Source organism: Schistocerca piceifrons, chromosome 3, assembly GCF_021461385.2.
Source record: "Schistocerca piceifrons isolate TAMUIC-IGC-003096 chromosome 3, iqSchPice1.1, whole genome shotgun sequence".
Taxonomy (NCBI): Eukaryota; Metazoa; Arthropoda; class Insecta; order Orthoptera; family Acrididae; genus Schistocerca; species Schistocerca piceifrons.
The window spans coordinates 660,230,618-660,240,775 of record NC_060140.1 but is presented as its reverse complement, the minus strand read 5'-3'; positions in this window follow the sequence as shown (position 1 = coordinate 660,240,775).

Genomic DNA, 10,158 nt, shown 5'->3' with positions numbered 1-10,158 from the left:
TGTTCCATTATTTCCAGAATGACTTGGAAGGATGCCATCCAACCGTTTACGCCGACCTCAGGCCTCTTGCAGTTGTGATTAAAAACCATTCTGTCGCCACCATGCCAAGGCACTTTTGCCATATCGATCTGGTCTAGTAGTTTACCACCAACATCAGATACACCCAACGGGTGGGAAATATAGTCGCAGACTACCTGTCTTGCTTGGTGCCACGTCTACTCAGCTGGACTTTGATCTATTCGCTGATGCACAGGCTACAGATCACGACCTACAACAATTACTCTCTGGACAAGACACTGGGCTACAATTACAACAGCGCACACTCCCTGGAGCCACGAAACCTGTTTTTGTGATACGTCACATGAGAGGATACAAGCAGTCATCCTGCAATCCCATTGTAAAACTATGTTCAACTCGCTGCACAATATTGCACATCCCAGCATACATCCCACACTCAAATTAGTCACAGAACGCTTTGTCTGGCTCAACATCAAGCGTGATTGCACTGGATGGACGAGGTCCTGAGTCCCTTGTCAATAGGCAAAGGTAGGGTAATTCTCTATCCCAAAGAGGCATTTTCAACACATTCATGTTGATTTAGTCAGGCCACTTCCCGAGTCACAGGGTTCGAAGTACATCTTGTCCATAAATGACCATATGAGGCGTTGGGTGGAGGCCCCACCATTACCTGACATTTTAGCTGACACAGTTACCGAGGTCTTTGTTTGCAACTGAATTGCCAGGTTCGGCTGTCCTACATTGGTGACGGCAGACCAAGACCAGCAGTTTCAGTCTGCCTTGTTCAATGAACCGTGCCGGCTTTGGAGGTGCTATTGATTCCACATGACTGCTTACCACTCCCACTCGAATGGCATAGTGGAACGATGGTACAGCATGCTCAAGGCAGCGTTAATCTGCCACTCGCAGTCGTGGACAGATGCCCCTCCCTGGGTGCTTCTCGCAATTAGGAGGTCCTACATGGTGGGCCACTGTACCTCCCAGCAGAGTTTGTCACTTAAGGTGTAGCTGCACCGGACCACGACCTGCCGGAACCAGTGCAGCGAGTGCATGAGCAAATATGCAACATCCGCGTTCCCCTCCATACCAATCACGCAAAGCCTACGAGATTTGTCCACAAGGACTTAAATATCTGTTGCTACGTTATGCTGCTCGCAGATGTCGTCAAGCTGGCTTTGCACCCCTCCTCCCCCCCCCCCTCCTTATAGCGGCCCATACCACGTAGTCAAGCGAGACACCAACATATTTGACATTATCATCTTGGGAAATACCACTATGGTGTCCTTAAACAGACTGAAGCCTGCATGGACTTTAGCCTACTCCCCGGTGGCATGCCCTGCGTCGGCGCCTCCGCAGCCAACAGACACTTACTGCAATGTAAAACTAAATATGAGTGACTTTATGCTGGAAGATCCTGCCGACGCCGGCAGGGCAGCGATCCTCATTTCACAGTCAGACATATTATGCCACCACACATTAATTATTTGTCCCAAAACTATGACTTCTCTGAGAACAATATGTTCAATCTGATTACAAGTTTTTTGATTAAAGAACAAAAAGCTTTTCATCTGCAGTGACGGTGTGTTTTAAAGGTTACGAACAGCATTAATCTCAGCCTGGTTGGAGATTAGTTACACAATCAATTCTTTACTTTCCCGAATATTCTTTACTTTGCAGAATGTGTATGCTGGACTTGATAAAAGTAAAACTGAAACCCAGATTTAGATAGATTTTTTAAGCAGCAGGCCACAACTGATCTCACACATTCCCAGTATTTTTAACTCCTACCGGAAACTCATTTGCTGAAAGAGTCTTCAGTATGATGAAGAACCAGTGTCAGAAGAAAGAAACTCGATGTCCGTGACTTTAGTGAAAAGAGAGCTTCCAATAAAAGTTAACTTTTCTGAAAAGTGTGGAAAATTCTTGAATTTTCTTAAAGAGAGGGGTGACAGCAAAGGACTACTGAAAGCAGTGAAGAGCAGCATAAAATATGCATTCAAAAATACAAAACATTGATCATGTTATTGTTGGACATATAATTCAAGATTTTTTTATCTCTGTGTGTGACGAGCAGTCAGACTGAATGATTAATGGATGGATTGCGCGATAATTTTTTCAAAATTTTATTTTGTTACATTTCATTGTCTAAAACTTCATCTTGTACTGAAATAATGGGTGGACCTGAGCTAGTGCAGTGCTGGATATTACTTGATGATACCTACCTGTACTCATTTCACGTGGGTGTGTTCGCAATGTACGTACTGTTGACAGGGGACACTATTCCAAAGGAAGTGCTGACCAAGGAACGTGCAAAGTGTCCCTTGCCCAGCCAATGGAAGGCCTGGAAATAGTCACATGGGGATGTGGAGCGGACTGGTGAGAGCACCCCGGTATCACTGGAACAGCCTCTTGCCTGCCAGCTCTCCTCCTGACCAGGCAGGCATAAATAAAAGCTCAAATAGATCTAATAGTATGACTGTTGCAGTTTCTAGTAAATCCCCATCAGCCATAGGTATCTTAAATAGGCCCTTTTATAGTCAACAGCACTGAATATAGTGGCACCAGCAAGTTTATGTGTGAAGTCTTGTAAGTTCAGTACAGGATAGCTGTATATTATAGTCGAGGCATTGAGGTACTGACAATCGCCACACAATCACAAGTATTATCCTTTTTGAAGATGAGCTTGATAGGAGAAGCCCAAGCACTGTTGGATGGCTTTACAACATCAGCTTGCAAGCTCCACGGCGGCTTTTGTCGCTTTGAGTTTGTGGGGAGGTAGGTGAGGAGGCAACGGGGGACCATCCGGCCAGGGATTGTGTTGATGTGATGAACTGCCTCATCATGGATGGTACAAATAGTCTGTGGCCAAATGGGCTGGCTTGAAATGGGGGCTAAAGGCATAGTGATAAGTGTTATTGTAAACCATCAACAGACAACCCATTCGTGGAAGCACTATCAGTAACACTGGGTGTGGTCGAGCAAGCACAATTAGCTAATGGCACTTGACTGACCTGTCTTGAACCCAACATCGGGCAGTGGGTGTAGATATTGCAGAGCAGTGAATTGCTGCTGAGCCGTATGAAGCCCACTAGATGTCTTTGCTATGTGTGAGTGGAGAATGTTGTTGGTTGCTCGCATATCTGCACTGGAACGCTGGAGTTCAGAGTGCACGGCAAATGTTGTGTGGAGATCCAGAAGCATTTGCATTTCAAGATAAGATTGAGAGGCGTCTCTGACTGCAGTATCATTTGCAGGAAGGGAGTTGTTGATCTTGCCGCTGATCGGCCTGTGGCCATCATGGTGCAGGAGCAGAGTGCAGTTCAGGTCTGGCAGTAACGGTAGTGCCTCAGGAAGTCGGCTCCTAAGATGGTTTCCCCCATTTCATCCACCAAGAACGTCCAGGGCGTAGGTGTATGGTTGCTGAGATCAAGAGTGATGGAGGCAGTGTCAACCACTGGTAGCGTGGAGTCATTAGCTGCATGCAGTTGCATGGTCAAAGGTGAAAGTGTAGCAGGAAACAGTGGAATCATGCTGATGTCAGCCCTGGTGTCGACTAGAAAAAAAGAGCTCAGTTGTGTGTTGTAAACAAAGAGTTGAGAGCCATCCGGTCACAGATGAGATCTTCGGACACTATCGTGAAATGGTGATTTGCAGTGACTTGAAGAGGATGAGTGTCCTGGTGCGCCAGTATCATGTCACAAGATCATTTTGAGCAGGAGCACCATAGTGCATCAGAGCCAAAGCGAGGGTGGAAACAGCAGAAACAGTGTGTGCGGGCGAGTGTAGTGACAGGATGAGTTGCATTGTTTTGGCCAGCAGGCACAGGTCGGTGACCAGACAGTAGTCTGCACTGTAGGCACTTGTTTATGTTCATCACCTGGCAGACAGCATGGAGCAGTAGCCAGTGCCAGCTTGGCAAGGTTTAGTGAGTCTTGGTAGATGTCAACTGGCCAGCATCTACATGGTAGGGGTACACTGTAGTGGCCAGGAGCACAGGCGGCACGAAAACTAGACTTGCCCAGGGGCGTGTGTTGTCAGCAATTCGGGTGGGGACACTGTTAGCTGTAGTGTGATCATGATGTGAATTAATCAACAAGGTGTGCTGAGTGAGCACTAGCATTCTGTTAGCCATGTGTAGTCTGAAATCTAGTGAAGCATCCTCATATGTGACCATCACCATCTGAATGCTTCTCAGCACTTTTAATAGCCACAAAATCTACAGAACACAATCCAGGAGCAGGCTCGCATTAATTTGCAGGCAAAGCTTGCGCCACAGTGTGGATGGTATACTGCGACCGAGTGAGATTTTGCTTATCACTAGATGAAATTGTTGCTGTGGAGAGCAGGATAGGCATTGAAGCATAAGTGCCTTGACAGTATCCTACTTATTTGTTTGTGTGTGCACATCAAGCAGAAAATCATTAATGTGATTGGTGTTATCACCAAGGTTATTGACAGGTACTGAAAATTTGTCATTGCCCTCAGTGACACCTGTGGTCTCCATTATGCACTCACTAAATGCGAACCACAGTGTAGGCAAGTCAACGTTCAATGGAGGAAGTTTCAGGCAAGGACATGCAGAATGATAAGGGCCATGGTTATATGAGGGTGCCACTATCATGCCTAGTGCGGTAGAGGTGGCAGGAGCGGCATGTTGTAAAGTGGCGAAGAGATACACAGCACGATAGGCATGGTAGGAGCGGAAGCATTAGGAGCGGCATGTCATAAAGCAGTGAAGAGAAATGCGACATGGTAGCCACAGCAAGCACAGAAGTGTCGGGACGGAGTACGTAGTGATGAGATGAGAATATATGAGACACCTTAGACATGAGCCAGGGATGAAAGTGGGCATGACAGGCTCTATGTGGTGCATAGTTCTGATCTATGGGAACTGGTGGATGCTGTGGGTACACTGTATGCTCACGAGGCATCGAATCTGGTTGGGCAGTTGTGCTGAATCCGGGCGTTAACACACGCATCGAGGAGTTGCAGTGTGTGCACATCATGTGTAGTGGTGGTGGCTGCAAGCACACATGGGATGGGTGGCGGAGATGTGATGTCATTCAGGTGAGATGGCGGTGGTCACAATACAGATGATTTGGGCAAATCCTCCATGACAACATAGTGCATGTCGGGTAGTTCACTTCTGTGTCCAAGAAGATCACTCAAACCCATGTTATTTTGTCCAGGAGGTGGTAAATAGTCGGAAAGGATTTGAGTATCGTTCAGCAGAAATTATTGTTCGCCAACTATTGAAACACTCTGCTGGGTGTCCATATAGCTTTGCAAAACACAGAGACTGTTAATGTAAATAGATTCACTGGCACTAAAGGAGGGTCCACAGGAATAAGTGACATTGTTCCCTGCATGGAAGCTCGAAGCACTGTACTGACAAATAGGGTGGCAGCATTATTACAGTGCTGTCAGTGGGTAAGGTCACACTGAGAATTTGATTCATGCCATTGGCCAGTTTGAGTGAGTCTGGGTGGTAGAAGTGGAAACAATGGGAGCATTGTTGTCGGTTCACTGCAGACTGCCAATCAGACACTTCGCCCAGGTTTTGGCGAAATTGTACCAAACTGAGACACAGAAAGTTCGTGTTATTCACATGTGTTGAAGTAGAGGTGAGACTGATGTCCCTCAGAGCAGAAAATGGTTGAGCTGGAGGTAGCTGCAGCATTGTAGGACAACGGACCAGTGTGAGAGTTTTTACATTTTAAACACAGTGCGGTTGAAAGTACGGGGCCACCACTGTAGTAAATTGAGTACTCTGGGTAGTACTTACATGTAATAACAAATAAGAGGTCGTACAATTCCATACAAAATATATTTTATCGTCATACAAGGTACATTGCATTAAAACAAGCGTTCAGTGCATAGTGCTGTGGCATGTGGGAAAAACAGCAAATTGGCGCTCATAGGAAGAAGAACAACACCAAAAATGCAACTTGAGCGTAATATGTAAGAAACTGTCTACGCAACCTGCCACTGATGATGCCTTGCAGAAAATAAAGGCGAAACGCGTATGGCACTAAAATTGTGTTTTATTCAGTTGCTGTCAGACGGTCCACAAGTAAAAATTATCAATATACCGTAAAGGTACAATTCATGTAGTCACAAACATCGATCAGAGTGAACTAACTGCAGGTCCAGAGGGGTTAGTTGAGCTACCTCAGGGCATCGATATTATTCTATGCACTCCACGGAGTTATGTTATCACAAGCATCTATAAGTACTCTTCTCATGAATAAGTACACTGAAGATCCAAAGACACTGGTACATCTGCCTAATATTGTGTAGGGCCCTTGCGAGCAGCATGTAGAAGTGCCACAACACACGACGTGACACAGACTCGACTAATGTCTGAAGTTGTGCTGGAGGAAATTGACACCATGAATCCTGCAGGGCTGTCCATGAATCCGTAAGAGTACAAAGGGGTGGGGATCTCTTCTGAACAGCACGCTTCAAAGTATCTCAGATATGCTCAATAATGTTCATGTCTAGTGAGTTTGGTGGCCATGGAAGAGTCTAAACTCAGAAGAGTGTTCCTGGAGCCACTCTGTAGCAGTTCTGGACGTATGGGATGTAGCATTGACCTGCTCGAATCCCCCAAGCCAGTCAGAATGCACAATGGACATGAATGGATACAGGTGATCAGACAGGATGCTTATGTACAAGTCACCTGTCACAGTCGTATCTTGACGTATCAGGGGTCCCATCTCACTCCAACTGCACACGCCCCACGCCACTACAGAGCCTCCACCAGCCTGCACAGTTCCATGCTGACAGGGTCCATGGATTCATGAGGTTGTCTCCATATCCATACACGCTCATCCGCTCGATACAATTTGAAACGAGAATCGTCCGACCAGGCAACATGCTTCCAGTCATCAACAGTCCAATGTCGGTGTCGAGGGGTCCAGGCGAGGCGTAAAGCTTTGTGTTGTGCAGTCATCAAGGGTACACAAGTGGGCCTTCGGCTCCGAAAGCCCACATCAGTGATGTTTCATTGAATGGTTCGCATGCTGACAGTTGTTGATGGCCCAGCATTGAAATCTGCAGCAACTTGCGGAAGGATTGCACTTCTGTCACGTTGAACGATTCTCTTCAGTCGTCTTGAAGGATCTATTTCCAGTCGCGGCTGCAGCGATGTCATAGATTTGATGTTTTACCGGATTCCTGATATTCACGGTACATTCGTGAAATGGTCATACAGGAAAACCATCATCGCTAGCTCGGAGATGCTATGTCCCATCTCTCAGGCGCCGACTGTGACACCACGTTCAATATCACTTAAATCTTGATAACCTGCCGTTGTAGCAGCAGTAACCGATCTAACAACTGTGCCAGACGTTTGTCTTATAAAGGCGATGCCGAATGCAACGCGGTATTCTGCCTGTTTACATAACTCTGTATTTGAATACGCAAGCCTATACCAGTTACTTTGGCGCTTCAGTGTATGACTCGTTCCATAACCATGTAATTCTCTTGCATACTGCAACAATGCAACACGAATACATAAATAATAATAAAAGCGATTATTGTGAAACTGAGAAATACTTAAGGGAGACTCTTAGTCGTTACGTAAAGTGTGATGAACTTACAAAGTATGATATGTAGATTATCATCCCCAGACTTGACAAATTTGGGGTTTTATAGGCGCCAGAATCCACAAGAGAGGAGGTTGTATTTTTCAGTTTCGTTTTTTTTTTCATCATTTCTGTGCTTCATTTCTATTTTTAGTAACTTGTTGAGGAGCCACACATATTTCTTCACTTCTTTTACTCAGATGTCAGGCTGCTCAGTTGTTGTGCTATTAAGTCGACACAGTTTTCATATACACTTTTCATAAATTTATGGCTTATTCTTCTCAGTTTTCCTACTGCGAAACTTATGTTATCTTATTCTTTATAGAAGAGATTTTTTTACATAAAAAGCGACGCTCAAGTCAACACATCTCGAATTTTTATTCCGATAAACAGAAGCAGTATCCATATGAGTTATGACTTTTATCTTTGTCTGCAATTATCCATAAACTTAAGTGTGCTTCCTTTCGTGCCTACAGACTTTATTGCACATAAATCGTTTCACATCGTAACCTCAACACACTACACAATCTAACACGTACGGCCCTGGTTGCATGTCGTCTGCTAAAAAGCGGAAAGATTCCCACCGAAGTTGGGTAACAACGCAAATTACGCGTGCACAAATGCGCATGAGTTGTCGCGCTGTTGGAAACTTACGCGCATGCGCAGATTTGAACACAGAAAAGGCATCGTGTGGACAAGTGTTGCCAATTGGAGATTAGATTAGATTAGTTTTTCGTTCCATAGATCCATGCTGAGGAGATCCTCGTGGATGTGGAACATATTCAACTTTTTTTTTAGATGAAATAACAATACTAATAGTGTGAATATATACAATACATCATTTGTTTCTATTAAAAAATTCGTCTATGGAGTAGAAGGAGTTGGCCACTAGTAAGTCTTTCAGGCTCCTTTTAAATTGATCTTTATTTGTAACTAAATTTTTTATGTTTGCTGGCAAATTATTGAAGATGAGTGTTCCTGAGTAGTGGACCCCTTTTTGGACTAAAGTAAGTGCTTTTAAGTCTTTGTGCAGATCATTTTTGTTCCTGGTATTGTATGTATGAACTGAGCTGCTTGTTGGAAAAAGAGATATATTATTTAGGACAAATTTCATTAAGGAGTAAATATACTGAGAGGCAGTGGTTAGTATACCCAGTTCTTTGAAGAGGTTTCTACATGACGTCCGTGAATTTACTCCACAAATAATACGTATTAAACGCTTTTGGACTCTGAAAACTTTTGTTTGACTTGAAGAGTTACCCGATTTTCGCGTAAAACCTTGGTCGGTGGTTATTTTAGGTGGTAATATGAAGTGGCGAGTATTTTGATAATTTTGACACCAATCATATTCGTTTGTATTTAGATCGTTCTTTAATTGTTTAAAATGTAAGTACAGGCGCGGTGTAAGAATATCAGTATTGTGACACATGTTACACTGTGGAATGAGCCTGGGTATTCCCGGTTTCTCTGCTCTTGCTTCCGCTGTTTGTTTGAACTGGTATACTGTAATTCGTAAGCCCAATATTGAGCTTGTTGATCTTGTGATACTGGACTACTGGATTGAATGTTCTAGTGCGAGCTATACTTGTGGTTGTGATTAGTAATAGTACAATTAGTAAATTACAGTGGATAAGTCGTTGCATAAAGAAAGTGTTTGTGCGATTTCTGTAGACAATCTGCATGCTGCTCCTGAATTTCGTGTCTCACATAAAATATTGAGGCGTACAAAGTCTTCTAAACATATTAATTAAATGAAAACTTGCATCTACTACTAATATATCTTCAGTGCTAAATAGCAATGCCAACGACGTAAAAATAGCAGAAATTAATTAACTAATCGGTGCCAATAATTAACCGTTGAGCACCTTGGATACATTGTTTCCAAGAAAGCCTTTTCTGATTCAATAATCGCTCAGAGGATTGCTTTAAAGCGTTATTAAGAATGTTTTAGGGAAGTCATTTCCAGAGCCCTTGTATGATAAACTGAGACACCCAGGCACTTTTTTTTTTTCACTAATCATGAATGAAATCATTGATTTGTTACTAAACAATGTGCATTGATACCGATTCAGGCCAGATTATAACTAATATCGTTGGTATGTGTGAAGTTCCATCGGTGGACGCAGATAATATTATGGATGGAGATTGGAGAGAGTCATTCACTTTTTTCCGAGTCTGAAAGGAGACATCCCACATGCAGCGCATGTTTTAAATTCTCATGTGATATGACTGATCTTTGTGCTTCAGAAGCATAGAGGGTTTTCGGAGAAACTTAGAAGTTTTAGCAGGAGAGAGACATTTAAAGAATTTCAAGTGTTATGTTGTACTGAAATACACAAGATTCTATCTCCTTGTGCAACTCGATGGTCGTCTGTCTAATCATGTGTGGGCAGATTGGAGCAGTATAATGCACTTATTATCTACATGACAAATTTGGAATTCATTATGTATGTTTTAGGCATACTTACAGATTTTAATACCTTTTTCAAAGTGAAGTTGCTCTCCTTCATAAAAAGGAAATCAGGAGTAGAAGAAATGCTAAAAGCTCAGT